General features: G+C 43.1%; 1 long non-coding RNA gene across 1 annotated transcript; it reads left to right on the forward strand.

Annotated features, from left to right (window-relative positions):
* Positions 1 to 813: 813 nt before the first annotated feature.
* On the forward strand, positions 814 to 14,822 carry LOC129349087 (uncharacterized). Its single transcript, XR_008601937.1, has 3 exons — positions 814 to 10,409; positions 10,487 to 13,974; positions 14,052 to 14,822. It is a non-coding gene; the product is annotated as an uncharacterized LOC129349087 (long non-coding RNA).
* Positions 14,823 to 15,799: the final 977 nt, after the last annotated feature.

Raw genomic sequence — 15,799 nt, forward strand, 5'->3', positions numbered from 1 at the left:
CATATATAGCTGGTGGTAAATTCAAAAATATGTAGATGAGCAAATCAAGTATAGTAAGGCTAGGCAGAGTAGATCGGTGGAAATGGGCAGCTTGAGGTGGGAGAACAACCACACATCTGAAGCATCCAGCTCTGGGACCAGGGACACTCGGAGAAAGGACACAGAAAGAAAGAGTGAGTGTAATGCAATAATGGTATATATAGTAAATACATAGGTAGTTAGAGAAGGGCTCGGTGCATCCAGAGAGGTCCCCCAGCAGCCTAGGCCTATAGCAGCAGAACTAGGGGCAGACTAAAGGGACGTCAAGAGGGGAAGTCAGTTGTGCAAATGAAAACACCAGCTCACCCCGTCAGGGTCTCCCAGTCAGCCCTAACTATAAGCTTTGTCAAAAAGGAAGGTTTTAAGCCTGGTCTTAAAAATAGAGAGGGTGTCCACCTCCCGAACCCAAACTGGGAGCTGGTTCCACAGGAGAGGCGCCTGATAACTGAAGGCTCTGCCTCCCATTCTACTTTTAGAGATTCTAGGAACAACAAGTAAGCCTGCAGTCTGAGAGTGAAGAGTTCTGCTAGGATAATATGGTACTATCAGGTCTTTAAGATATGATGGAGATTGGTTATTAAGAGCTTAAATGTCAGAAGAAGGATTTTGAATTCTATTCTAGATTTAACAGGAAGCCAATGAAGAGAAACCAGTATAGGAGAAATATGATCTCTCTTGCTAACTCCCGTCAGTACTCTGGCTGCAGCATTTTGGATCAGCTGTAGATGTTTCAGAGAGCTTTTGGGACAACCTGATAATAAAGAATTACAGTAGTCAAGCCTAGAAATAACAAATGCATGGACTAGTGTTTCTGCATCACTCTGAGACAGGATGTTCCTGATTTTCACAATATTTCTCAGGTGGTAAAAGGAAGTCCTACAGATTTGTTTTATGTGTGAGTTAAAGGACATGTCCTGGTTAAAGATAACGCAGAGGTTCCTCACAGTAGTACTGGAGGCCAATGTAATGCCATCCAGAGTAACTATATGCTTTGAAAGCAATTTTCTAAGATGTTTGGGGCCAAATACAATGACTTCAGTCTTGTCTGAATTTAGTAGTAATAAATTATAGGTCATCCAGGTCCTTATGTCCTTAAGACAATCTTGCAGTCTGGCTAGCTGATTAGTTTCATTTGGCTTCATAGATAAATACAATTGAGTGTCATCAGCGTAACAATGGAAATTAATACAGTGCTTCCTAATAATATTGCCTAAGGGAAGCATGTATAATGTGAACAGTATTGGTCCTAAGACAGAACCCTGAGGAACTCCATGATTAACCCTAGTATGCTCAGAAGAGTCATTGTTGACATGCACAAATTGGAACCTGTCTGATAAGTAGGATTTAAACCAGTCCAGTGCTGTCCCTTTAATGCCAATACAATGTTCTAGTCGCTGTAATAAAAGTTTGTGGTCGATTGTATCGAATGCCGCACTAAGGTCCAACAAAATAAGTATAGAGACCAGTCCATTATCTGATGCTATGAGCAGGTCATTAGTAACTTTCACCAGAGCTGTTTCTGTGCTATGATGCACTCTGAAGCCTGACTGAAACTCTTCAAACAAGCTATTCCTTTGTAAATGTTCACATAATTGATTTGCAACTGTTCTTTCCAGAATTTTGGAGAGAAATGGGAGGTTGGAAATTGGTCTATAGTTGGCTAAAACATCTGGATCAAGAGTGGGCTTTTTCAGTAAAGGTTTGATTACAGCAGCCTTAAAAGCCTGTGGTACATAGCCTGTTACTAGAGAGAGATTAATCAGATCTAACATTGAGGAATTAATTAAAGGTAAAGCCTCCTTGAACAGTCTAGTTGGGATAGGATCTAAAAGACATGTCAATGGTTTGGATGTAGAAACTATTGAAATTAGTTCAGAGAGATGCATGGGAGTGAAAAATTCTAAATATTCATCAGGTCTTACAGCCAATTCTAAAGCATCTGTACTCGATGATACATCTGTGACATTTGTAGGAAGGACCAGATTAATTTTTTCTCTAATCATAATAATTTTATTTGTAAAGAAGCTCATGAAGTCGTTACTGCTCAAAGTTAAAGGAATACAAGGTTCAACAGAGCTCTGACTCTTTGTCAGCCTGGCTACAGTGCTAAAGAGAAACCTGGGGTTGTTCTTGTTTTCCTCTATTAAAGATGAATAATATGTTGTCCTGGCATTACGAAGAGCTTTTTTATAAATTACTAGACTATTTTTCCAAGCTACATAAACTTCTTCTAAATTAGTGGAATACCACTTCCTTTCCAGCTTTCGGGACCCCTGCTTTAAAGTCCGCAGCTGGGAATTATACCAAGGAGCAGGTCCTCTCTGAGATAGAACTTTCTTTTTTACAGGTGCAACACTATCAAGTGTTGTACGCAGTGAGGCTGCAGCATTATTAACAACATAATCCACTTCTGTGGGGGTAATATAATAATATTCCCTTCCATTTTATCAGTAAGTGGTGCTGAACTAAATAGAGAGGGTATTATTTCCTTAAATTTAGTCACCGAATTGTCAGACAGACATCTACTGTAATGATATTTATTCTTAACTCCTATACAATCTATTGTTGTAAATTGAAATGTTATCATAAAATGGTCAGAAAGAAGAAGGTTCCGGGGAAATACTGTTAACTGTTTGATTTCTATGTCATAAGTCAGAACGAGGTCAAGGGTGTGATTAAACCTATGAGTTGGTTTATTTACATGTTGAAAAAACCCAATTGAGTATAATATTGAATTAAAAGCAGTCGTAAGGCTGTCACTGTCCACGTCAACATGAATGTTAAAGTCACCCACAATAATCACTTTATCTGAGCTGAGCACTAATTCAGATAAAAAGTCTGAGAATTGAGATAAAAACTCAGAGTAAGGAGCAGGAGGACGATATACAACAACAAATAAAACTGGTTTCTGAACTTTTAAATCTGGATGAGAGAGACTGAGAGTAAGACTTTCAAATGAACTGTAACTAGGTTTAGGTCTCTGGTTCATTTTTAAGCTAGAGAGGTAAATTGCTGCCACTCCTCCTCCTCGGCCTGTTATTCGAGGAACATGACAGTTAGTATGACTAGTAGGAGTTGATTCATTTAGACTAACATATTCTTCCTGCTGCAACCAGGTTTCAGTCAAACAGAACAAATCAATCTGGTGATCAGTTATCAAATCATTTACTAACAGAGATTTAGACGAGAGAGATCTAATATTTAACAGACCACATTTAATTGTCCTCTTTCTTCGCTCAGTTGAAATAGTGGTATTAATTTTTATTAGATTTTTATGGTTATTATGTCTTTTGTTTATTTTTGAATTGTTTAATTTATTGAATTTTGGTGGTCGGGGGACAGACACAGTCTCAATAAAGTTAACTGAAATACTGGAGGGTGACAGCTGAGAGGAAACTGCAGAGAGGTGTGGAAGACTACAACTCTGCATCCTGGTCTGAACTCTGGGTTGTCATGCTTTAGGAGTTCTAATAAAATCAGCCATATTTCTAGAAATGAGAGCTGCACCAGCCAAAGTGGGATGGATGCCGTCTCTCCTAATCAGACCAGGTTTTCCCCAGAAAGAGCTCCAATTGTCTATAAAGCCAACGTCGTTTGCAGTACACCACGTAGACACCCAGCGGCGAAACGACGACATACGGCTAAACATATCGTCGCTGGTCAGATCAGGCAGGGGTCCAGAGAAAACTATCCGGCATGGTTTTGGCAAAGTTACACACCGATGCCACACTAATTTTGGTGACCTCCGATTGGCGTAACCAGGTGTCATTACCGCCGACATGAATAACAATCTTACTGTATTTCCGATTATCTTTAGCCAGCAGTTTCAAATTTGCTTCTATGTCGCCCGCTCTGGCCCCTGGGAGGCATTTTACTATGGTCGCTGGTGTCGCTAGCTTCACGTTTCTGACTATGGAGCTGCCAATGATTAGAGTTGGTTTCTCAGCGGGTGTGTCGTTGAGTGGGGAAAAATGATTAGAAATGTGAAGCGGTTTGTGGTGTGCCGGGACAGCGGGCTTGAGTTTAGGACTACGTTTCCTACGAACTGTCACCCAGCTACCCTGACTTCTCGGCTGCTCGGGAGCTGCTAGGGGCAAGCTAGCAGAAGCTACACTAGCAGCTATGCTATTGCGGTCCGCACCGGCTAAGGGGGCCTGGCTAACAGCTAGCGGGGTGTTTTCCATGGTGCGGAGCCGCGCTTCCAATTCAGAGAGCCTGGCCTCCAAAGCTACAAAGAGACTGCATTTATTAAAGGTATCATTATCACTAAAGGAGGCAGAGGAGTAACTAACCATGTGGCACACTGAGCACGAAAGAGAAGGAGAGGAAGAGGGAGAAGCCATGCTAACTGCTAAGTGCTAGGCTAGCGGACAGAGATAACAGATTAACTTAGAATTAAGTACTGAGAAGGTGCTTGAAGAAAATGAGTGTATGTTACAATTCAAATATTACCGCTACACACAGATTTAATGAATATCAAATTAGATGGAATGGATAAGCTACAACAGTCACAGAACACAACACAGTGCTACAACAGGAAGTGATGCAATACGCTCACCGTAACGTCAGACGTCATCAAGAACATCCACATCTCCTTCTGGAGTTTGACCTTGGAGGTCCTCATGTACCACTGCTACCTCAGCACATTCTCCTGGTACTCTTGAGTCCTCATCATCTCTGCTCTGTGAGCATGGCACAGCTTCCCTTTGTGCTTTAGCACAATGCGACAAGTGATACCACGTCGGGGACCCGTTAACCTGTACCGCAGTTCCAGTGCTGCGAAAAACTTCAAATGGTCCCTCACAGCGTTCGTTAAACCACTTCCTTCTAAACACCTTCACAAATACCTTGTCTCCAGGCTGCACCACGTTCTTCTTTTGCTCATCGAGCCTCTCTTGCGCCTCCTCCTGTTTTTGCCTGTCAGAAACATACGTGAATATTCGCTTATGCAAAGCAGCCATGTACTTAATGTACACTCGCATTTCATCTTCCAAATGTGCCAAACTTGGACCCTTTCCACTTGTGTGCAAACAAGGTGTTGGCATCCGTCTTCCTGTAGCCAACTCATGAGGTGTCATACGCAAATCACGGAGCTCGCTCGAACGACACACCATTAATGCTAATGGAAGCGCCGCTACCCAGTTCAAACCTGTGTATTGGCAGATTTTAACAATGCAATTTTTCAATACACCATTAATTTTTTCACAAATACCTCGGCTTTGTGAATGATAAACCCCACCCAGACATTGTTTAATTCCCAGTTTTTGTAGGATTAGTCTTACCATTTTATCCACAAACTCCTTCCCATTGTCTGAGGATATTCGATCTGGAAGTCCCCACCTACTTATGACCTCACGGCACAAGAACTTAGCAACAGACTGAGCATCCTTTCACTTGGTTGGACACGCCTCAGGCCAATGCGAAGACCTGTCAACCACGACTAGCATGTACCTCTTTCCTCCTACCGGTTTTACCATGTCAACAAAGTCCACAACTAGCTCACGCATTGGGCCCTTTGGAGTTGGAATGTGGCCAGGAGGAACCATCACTCCCCTCCTAACATTATGTTTTAGACAAATAGTACATCTGCCTATGACATAATCAATCTGCTCAAGCAAGTATGGTGCCCAAAAACCATACTCTTTTGTGATCTTTCTCCTAACTTCCCCCCTTACAACATGAGCTGGTCCATGTGCTTCATGAATCATCAGACCCAGCAGATCTGGGGGTGCCACCATCCACCCCACATAATTCGTCCACAGACCAGTAGAATCCTGGGTGGCACCTCGGTCCAGCCAGAGTTGTTTGTCCATGGCAGATGCGGCTTCTTGCTTCAAGATCACATCTCTGAGCGTAATATTAACCTCCAAGTCCACTTCATGGGAAACTAGAACTACTCTGCCAATTTTGTCTGCTCCTGTAACTGCTTTGGCTGCTTCATCAGCTGCTTTGTTACCTTTTGTGACCCTTGAAACATCACTTTTATGTGCTGCACACTTAGCTATTGCTATCTCCTTAGGCCTCATCATTGCATGCAGCAACTTCATAATCTGAGCGTGATGTTGTATCGGAGAACCATCCATCTTCTTGAATCCTCGATTCTTCCACACTGCACCAAACAAGTGACACACATTATGAGCATACGCCGAATCTGTGTATATCGTCACCTGCTTGTCTTCTGCCAACAGACATGCTTCAGTCAGCCCCACAAGTTCAGCCAACTGTGCAGAGGCAGGTTGTGTTATTACCTCCACTTTCTCAACAACAAATCCATTCCCCTGAAATTTCACTACTGCATAACCAGCACACAATTTGTCTCCTATTTGATAACAGGATCCATCAGTCCAGTACTCCAAGTCTGGCTCATACAACGGAAGAGCTTGCAAATCTGACCTGAGCCTTGAGTAGTTCTCTGCTTCCTGAACACAATCATGTGGTTCCCCATCCTCTGGAGTTGGCAAATTCTCAGCTGGGTTTATCGTAGTACACCTCACCAGGGTGACATCTTCCTGCTCTAAGAGTCTATAATAGTCTCTGAGCCTTGGCATAGTCAATGTATATTTAGCATAATTCAGAAGATTTCTGAGACTATGGTGAGTGAGAATTATTACTGGGTATCCCATAGTCACAGATGATGCCTTGTCATACATCAGATAAACTCCCACCATTGCTCTATAGCACAGCGACAACCCCAATTCTACTTCTGAATAGGCAGTAGAATAATAGAAAACAGGCTGAGGACTCGCCTCAGTACCTGTTGGTTGACACAAAACTGCACACGCATATCTACCTCCAACAGAAGTAGACACATACAGCAAAAAGTTCTTAGAGTAATCTGGCAGCTCTAGCGGTGGAGCTTCTTGTAATCTCTGTTTGATCGTCTCAAATGCCAGAAGGCCTTCTTGTGTCCATGTCAGATTGCAATGAAGTTGAGCATTCCCAGTATGCCCCTCAAAGGTCCTGTCAAACTGGCATAATCCTCTACCCATGCTGAAGAATACCCAGCAATGCCAAGAAACGTCATCATCTCTCTAACAGTTCTCAGTTTTGGAGCCTTCCGAATAGCCTCCAAATGACTGTCAGAAATACTTCTGTGTCCTTGGGTTATTGTCTGACCCAGATAAACCACCTTCTCCTGGCAATACTGCAGTTTCTTCTGAGAGGCTTTGTGTCCTCTCTCGGCCAATATTTGCAACAGCTTAATCGAATCCTCATGGCAAGGTTCTTTTGTTGATGAACAGATGATAATGTCATCAACATACTAGACAACAGTGCTATTCAAAACTTGATCTATTCCTGCCAAGTCATCTTTCAACACTTTGTTGAAAATGTGAGGACTATGTTTAAATCCTTGTGGGAGTCTCTTGTACTTATAGAACTGTCCATTGTAAGTAAATCCAAATAAGCCTCGGCTTTCTACACTGAGTGGAACACTGAAGAACGCTCTACACAGATCCAACACTGTAAAATATGAAGCCTCTGGAGGAATTTGAGCTAGCAAAGTATGAGGATCCGGCACATCAGCTGGATAATCAGCAACCACTTCATTCACTGCTCTCAAATCATGTACCATACGATAAGACTCATCCGGCTTCTTCACTGGCAACAACAGTGTGTTGCTCTGTGGATTCAAAGTTATTTCCAATACATCTGCTTGCAGCAAACCTTCAATCTGTGGTCCAATCCCTTGAATTGCTTCCTCCTTTAAGGGATATTGGTTCTTCCAAGGAGGTTTGGTTCCTGGTCTAAGTTCAACTTTCACCGGTTGAGCTGACTTCAGAAGTCCAATATCTGTATTATGTCGTGACCACAAATATTCTGGAACTTGTTGCAGCATCTCCTCTCTCATGCAGTCTGAGTCTAATTTAGCACTGAAAATTGACTCGTGTCATCCATGCAGGTTGTGGATGTCCTTGACCTTGAGCCAAAATCATAATTTTTAGGAAGCGCTGATCTTCACTTTTCCAAATGGCAAGATTGTCCTCTAATGGAGTAAAAGTAGCCATCTCAGTTTCTGCCATCATTGCTCCTATATGTTTCTGCTCATATCCGTCAGCCACCATCAAAGTCACATGTGGGACACTCTTCTCAACGTCATACTCCCCATCAAGATAATCATTTCTGTTTATCTTCATAGCTGCTCCCTGTGGTCCCAGAATCACACAACATGAACTGAGCTGAACTTGGCTTGGTTGATGACTCAACCACTCTGTTGGATTGGATTGAATAGCATCCTTAAAATACTTAAGCGTACAATGAGGTGGATACTCAGGAAGCTTAGCACCAGGCATGTTAGCTGCAATGAATTTCTCCCACACCTTAACCGGCTCCAATAGATCCGGACTCAGGTTTCCAATCTAAAACACCACAGCCTCAGTCTCTGTTTTCATAAACAGTTGGTGTCTAACATCAGTTGGCACTTCCACCAGACAGCCGTCCGGTGTACATGGTATTGTACAATTCAATTTGCACAAAGCATCTCTACCCAAAACTGCAATGGGTGTGTGCTCAGACACCAATATAGGTATTTTAGTCTTTAGATTTTTGTAGCAGAACTCAATTAGTTTTGTGAGAGGAAACAGCTGTTTCACACCCTCAAACCCAATTGTCCATACCAATTGGCCAGACATGGGGAGGTGTATAGCATCTTCAGGCCGAATGCAGGTAAAAGCAGCTCCGCTATCCACCATCATTTCTAATGGTTGATTATTTACTTTTACCTCTATCGTTGGATCTTGCTCCGGCCCTGACACTACCAGCTGACACCCCCCTTTCAGGTTTTCTGGGCACCCCTAAAACCCTGGCTCCAGATCCCTATAAGGGTTCACCGGTCCCCTGGGCGTGATAGTCCTCTGAAACCTCCTCTAAAACCGCCTCTAAGTCCTCCTCTGAAGCCTCCTCTGAACATGTTACATTCACGAGCATACTGGCCCACTTGTCCGTAATTATAACAGACCTCTGGAGGCTGTTGGAAATTCGGGTTGAGATTTCCTCCTCTACTTCTTCCAAAATTTCCTCGTCCTCTTCCTCTCCAGTTCTGCAATCTACCAAAGGCTGGCTGTGGGAAGGAAACAGTGGGGACCACAAACGATGGTTGAGATGGTTGAAGCTGGACCTGTCCTGGCTGTGGCTGTCGTGGTGGCTGATTTGGTGGATTTGGTTGATTTTGCATAACCAAAGCCTGCTTCTTCTCCTTCCGCCTACTATCTGCTAACTGTATTTGATTAAGTTTTCTGAGAGTTTCTTGGTCCTGTTCTCTCTGTTGGTGCTCCTTTTTACGGTGTAGCTCCACTAAATGAGCTACATGATTAGTTTAGTCAGCTCTTGTCATGCTCCCCAGAGTAATCACCTCTGCCAATTTGCTCCCCACTGGTAGGGGCAACCCTTTCTGTGTTTTGTCTTGCACAATTGACTGCTCCATTTGATTCAAATCTGGATCATTTCCTGTGACATTTCTCCATGTCTGATGAGCCCTTGCCACATAGGCCCACGGATTCTCCTCTGGTCCCAGTGGCTCTATCAAAATATTATCCGGATGTATGATTGTTGGGAACGTATCTCTCAACGCTCTCCACATCCGACCTCGACTGGCAGCAAAGAGTTCTTGGTCATTTACTGCCGTTGCCACATATCTATTGAGACCCGCTTGTTGTAGGATCTTCTCCATCACAGGAACTCCCAGGAGACTAGCTAAAAGTCACTTAATCTCTCCCATGGCAGGCTGTGTTCCCACCAGGACCTCCTCTAGCTTCGAAATCCAAGGATATGCCCCATCTTGAAGAGTCTGCATCTTTTCAATTATGTCCGACATATCAGTGTTCTGCCAAGGCTTGTATTCCAGATTCTGACCTCTGACAACCACTGGACACATCTTATCCGGCATCTTTAATTTTCTTGAGCGTAAGCCATATCCGGAAGCCTCTGACTTTGGAGACTTCTTTTTGTTTAGGCTCTTCTCCGTCATCCGCGGCTCCTGTAGGTACTTCTCAAGTGCTCCTCGGTTTTCTGGAGAAGTAGCTTTTTCCATATCCACAAGACATTTATCTATGGTTCTCTCAACCTCTCTTAAAACCTGCTGTCTCTCACTCCCTACTCTACTACTGAATACTAATGGGGAAGAATATGAAGGACCCTCACTCTCTGAGTCTTCATGTCAAGCCTGCCTCGGCAGGCTCCGGCTAGGGCTCCTCCCTCCTCTTGTTCATTTTCCTTTTTAGGTGTTGTGTGCGGTGGCAGCGGCAGCAGGTGCGAGCAATCTGGGGCATCTGCAGAAGCAGGGACAGGTGTGCCAGGACCAATCTGTCATCTACCTCTACACCATTTATTCAGATTCCAGTCATCAGTTCGACGCCGGTTCATGAATGCTCACAGTCAGTCTGTCACTCATTCTCTCTAGCCTAGCTTGTAGTATTTAATCTTTTAGTAATTCTGCCTTTGCTCTTTTCAGTGCGGACCCCACCTGCTCTGCTGACTGAGCCATCTTGCCCAACTGGACTCATCAAAGCCTCTGAGTTCCAAGCTGACTTCTGGATCAACTCCGTCACTCTTCAGTCCTCCGTCCAAATCTCCATCTGCTGTCGCTGCCGAGACCACCAGCTCCTGCCCCCAGCACCATTAGCACCCAAGCCGACAGTACGGCCTCAACACGAGCAATTTCTAGATTTTTAGAGTTATGTTTGTCATAGGTACCTGTTAGTTGATTCACCCGGTATTCTTGTTAGTAGATCTGGTTTATAGTTCAATGATTACGAACTTCGTTTCCAGTGAGCTACATTGTTTCATAGCCTCGGGTTCTACCTTAGTTTTAGTATAGCTTAGTGGCTTTTTAGTTGTAGTTCATCCTCTGTATGTAGTGATCATAGTTGTGCCTCGCTTCAAGTTATCCTTAGTTTTTGTGTGCTTAGGTGCTCAACTAATCTTCAGCATTAGCTATTATAGTTCTTAACTCTCCTGCCCAGGTTGTGCCTGCCGTGGGTCAGTTCTTTGTGTTGTCGAGATTTGTAGTTCGTACCGCCCGCCATTAGGGGCACTCTAGCTCTAAAGTTGAGTTACTGTATCTGTTTCCTTTTCTGGATACTAGACCTTAAGGAATTGTAGTCCCAGTCACCTTTTGTTGTTATAATAAATCATCGTGTTAGCACCTGTTTGTCTCCTTCTCTTTTCCTGCGCCTGAGCCTCAAAGAAAACCTTAACACTTCATCACTCTCTCCATCCTCACTCTCATCAGTCTCATCCTTTTCTGGGTCCCTTTCCTTCACTGACCTATCTCCCCTTTTCTCTGCTTTGGCCAAAACCCGTCTAAGTACTAGATCATATCCACCCACAGCCTCATCTGACTCCTGACTATCCTCTCCTATTTCCAGCCTCCTATATCTCTGTCCACCCCGAGTATCCAGATGGGTCTTCTATATTTTGCTTTCGGAACTTGGATACATCTTTATGGTTGTTTTAGCCATGCCCATCTCTATTATTCGGTCATCCTCGTCCTTAATGTGATAGTCACCCTCCTGTTTGATCACTGGGAGCTGAGGATAGACATCAGCAAACTTGACCTGCTCCTCATAAGGTGGGGGATTCTTTATTGGCGCTGTATGTGAGAAAGGTGCATTAACCTTCTCCATCAGCTTTTCTGTCTCCTTGACATTTTTTGCAATCTCTTCTGCTGTCCACACCCTCCGGTCTTTTGCAGCCTCTAACAGTTTTTGTCCTTCATTTTCGAACAACTTCATGATACCCAGCTCCATCTGTCTCTTCTCAGTGCGCCTCTGTCCTTTCTTCCCTTTCTTTTGGCCGGCCTTATGAGTGGATACCGGCACCTGCATCGTTTTGATCACATCAGGATTGAGAGTCCCCTCTACTGGCCAAGGTTGCTCGATACCAGGCGACCGCTTGTTCCATTTCTGCGACATTTTTGCAATGCTTTTAACGAGAGGATTGTTCTTTTGTACAGCATCAACAGGAGTGATCACTTTAAAAGCTTTAACGTCCATCTTTGACATTATAACACCTGCCTTGTGTCCTTGTATTTCAAATCAAAATGAATGAAGATAAATGGAATACAGAGCTATATATAAAGCACTGTATTACTACAACCAATCAAAAGAAATGAAATAAATTTGCCAGCCTCAGAGGAAAACACAAATTTATCAATAAAAACCAAACCACGTGATTATCACCCAATTCTCCAATTGTCCAAAAATTACAATATCCAATCCCAAAACAACTCAAATGAAACCAAAACCATACACAGCTAATGAAACCACCATCAATGAATCTCTACAATATTGAAACCAAAATAATCAATCCAAAAATAGTTAATTAGCTCAATAGTGATACATTAATCAATTGAATGCCACAGATGGTCAGTCCGTTGCCAAGCTTCCTCCCATATAATTACAACATGTGATATTCCAGGTGTGTGTGTGACCAAAGGTGCCTTATTGACCCCAGACTAAGAGATTATCTTAGTCAAACTATAAAAGAAACACCATAGACCTATATGTGAAAACCAGATGAGTATGTAATAAGTAGGTTTGTGCACACATAAGCAATTGCAAATACACATTAAAAAGAGTTTGTGGATAAAATCGCATTAGCCTTGATGATGTTGGATGCAGGAGCCACACGTGTTGTCATCCGCAAAGCCTCAGTTCGTGTAGAGCACAATCAGCTGTCCTTTGGAGGATCGGAATTCAGACGCATTCCATCGTCTCTTCCCCAACTCTCATTCATCACAATCAAATAAAAGAAAGAAAAACAGAACAAAGGTTTGATGTCCTATATTCACTTTAAATCAATACAATAAACAATTCAATAAAATTTGTTCACATTATTCACCAACATTGATATTATTTTAATCTATCATAATGGGTATTTTTCCCTACAAAGTCTCTCTATAAACAATTAATAGGCACAAACCTATCATATCTATGATATTGTTCTACAAACAAATCCCTTACTTTTACTTATATTCATTCTAAATGTATCATAATTGTATTTATATTATGTATTATCAATTTAAAAATCAAACGAGTGAGTATTTAAATGTCTTCTAATCACACCATAAGTTTTCAAACACAGATCTGCGACCGCTACAATAGTATTACTCATGCACAGAGAAAAACAAATATGTTCCACCAGAGTAGTTTACAGCAGATATACATGAAAGGGAACCCCAAAAAAGCCAAAATGCTTATAATTAAAGGACCCACTAAAAGACAAGTCCACATCAAAATACATTCACACACACGCAGAAAGAAAGAAAAAGAAAAAAGAAAAGAGAGAGCGAGATTACGCACCACGCAATCAACCAATCAATCCACCAGTGCCATCCGTAAAATCAAAATGTACCATCTGACCCTAAAAAACTTTATTGGAGTTTTCTTTCCCTGTGTGTTTTTCCCTCTAAAATATTTAGTTTATGCTTATGCAAACAGAATGTCCTCGCTGGTCTTCTCGGACTCAGCAAGTCTCATATGTTTTATCAAATATATAAACGTCCACCATGAGGCTCATATACATTATCAATTCACAATAGTCCTTTATAAGGCTCACTTATTTTATTATATTATCAATGTTACAGAAAGTCCTCAATGGGGCTCATATGTTTTAACAAACAAAAGGGCTTGTAAATTTTTAACACGTAAGTGTTACAGTCCCGCCCTGGCTCCCTGTCTGTCATTTTCTCTGCTCCCCTTCTTTCTCTCTCCCTTTTCTCCTCACCTCTTCCTTGCTCTTCCTCTCCTGCCTCCTGTTCTCGCTCGTGGTCCCACGCTCTTCTGTGCTGCGCCTCTGGCTGTGCTGCGCCGGTCATCAGGGCTCATGGGCTCCAGCTGCAGATGGAGCGCAGCTGGATCGGATCAGCCATCAGCCGGGGATAAAGCCTGGCTCACCCTTCACCTCCCTGCCAGATCGTAGCGTCAGATACACATCGTCGTGAGTAGCTCAGACAACCCCATGTTCTGTTGCTTTTGCCACCGAGCTTAACCGGGCTCTCTTGTCTCTCCTCCTAGCTCTCCACCGGATCGACCGGTCCACAGCCAGCCTGTCTACCTGCCCCACCTGTCACCTTGCCTGCCTTGCCTTCGGTGCCTTACCGGTGTTGTAGTTTCTCTGATGTCCGTGATGTGCAGGTGAAGAAGAAACGCCCGTTGACACTGTTACTTAATATAATATGATTTTATTATATAAAGACAGCATCTGTCCAGCACCATGGAGACTTCAGAGCCAATGTGAAAATCCCGCAGAACAAGGGCCAGCAATCAGTTTTTATAGGTTTCGGACATGTAGGGAGTCACAACATATGGTTCTCTGGTACATACCATATAGGGAAGCAGGGAGCATCTTCAACCAACCCCCCTAGACTCTACAGCTCCTAAAGAGCTGCATCCATAACTTTGGACATATGCATCCTTATAAGGGTGCATTCAGCAGAAGAACACATTCCATTGCGACGACCCACACATCCCAAGTTCCATATGATAAGCAACAAGTATCAGACCAGATACTACACCGGCTTTTCTCCGCGGCACGTCCAGTTGCTGCCATTCTCCACGGCACATCCAGTCACTGCCGTTCTCCACGGCATGTTCAGCTGCCGCCGCTCACCGCAGCACATCCAACCGCCACCGATCTCCGCAGCACAACCAGGTGCGCCGGTGTGCGTCCCCAGGACAGCCGGTTTCCTGAGCCGGCCAGCTCCATTCTCTCCCTCAGTTAGCTCCTAGCTCTGTGAATAGTGTCTAGACTCTGTTTGTCTTGGGAGTCTGCCCGTCTTTATTCACTTTTCGTTACAATAAACACCTTTTGTTGGAACCTGTGCCTGGCTGAGTGTCTGCACTCTGGGTTCAAACCCCCAGCCCTCCGTGACACTAAAGAAACAAAAATGTCTCTCCTTTTAAATTGTTAAATCCCAACCTGTATGTATATATTCGTTAACAAGAAATCTATTATATATTTCATTCACACATTACAAACGCATATCAGTCTTTCACACACAACAGCAGCATACGCACACACGCAGGGACGGGGGCAGCTGAGACAGTGCGTTGCCAAGACGCAGCCACTGGCACGAGTACAAACCAGAAGCAATCATTCAACCCACACACAAACAAATCAAATCCACAAAATAAAACTTATAGCCCTATTCAACATCATCCAAGAACACAGTCAACCTTCGATCCCGGAACCAAGTCATTCACACATATCCTAAAAGCATGCTTAAGCCGCTTCTTTTAAGTCTCTTTCCATATTATCTAACTTTATAAGGACTTTGGAGTGTAAAATGTTCAATTGAAAAGCTGCTTCGTTTACAGTACGTCTACTTATAAATCGAGTGGGAACTTATCTACAATTAAATTAAAATTTACACCCCCAGTTCTATGAACTGACCCATACAAAAAGTTTTTTTATGGCCAACTGCTTGCCTGAGGACTTTGTCCGAATCTGCGGCTTGTCCTTGTCTACTGTCTGTTTCAACTCAGTAAAAAACGCATTTATTCACAGGCTCCTTGAGCCCTCTATTTTTGTCACTTTTCTCAAACTCTATCTCCTTCTCATCTCTTTCTATTTTGCCAATTACTAACCCATGACCAGGGATAAAATCTACTGTTTTGGCATCTATACTGTCTTCCTACAGTCTCACTTCAACATTTATGTATCTCACTTCAACTTTTATTTGTCTTATTCCAACATTTATCTGTCTACTCTATTCGATTCCCCACTTTTCCTATTTATGCGCAATTAACCCCAATTTAGACGG

Source organism: Amphiprion ocellaris, chromosome 6 (assembly GCF_022539595.1).
Source record: "Amphiprion ocellaris isolate individual 3 ecotype Okinawa chromosome 6, ASM2253959v1, whole genome shotgun sequence".
Taxonomy (NCBI): Eukaryota; Metazoa; Chordata; class Actinopteri; family Pomacentridae; genus Amphiprion; species Amphiprion ocellaris.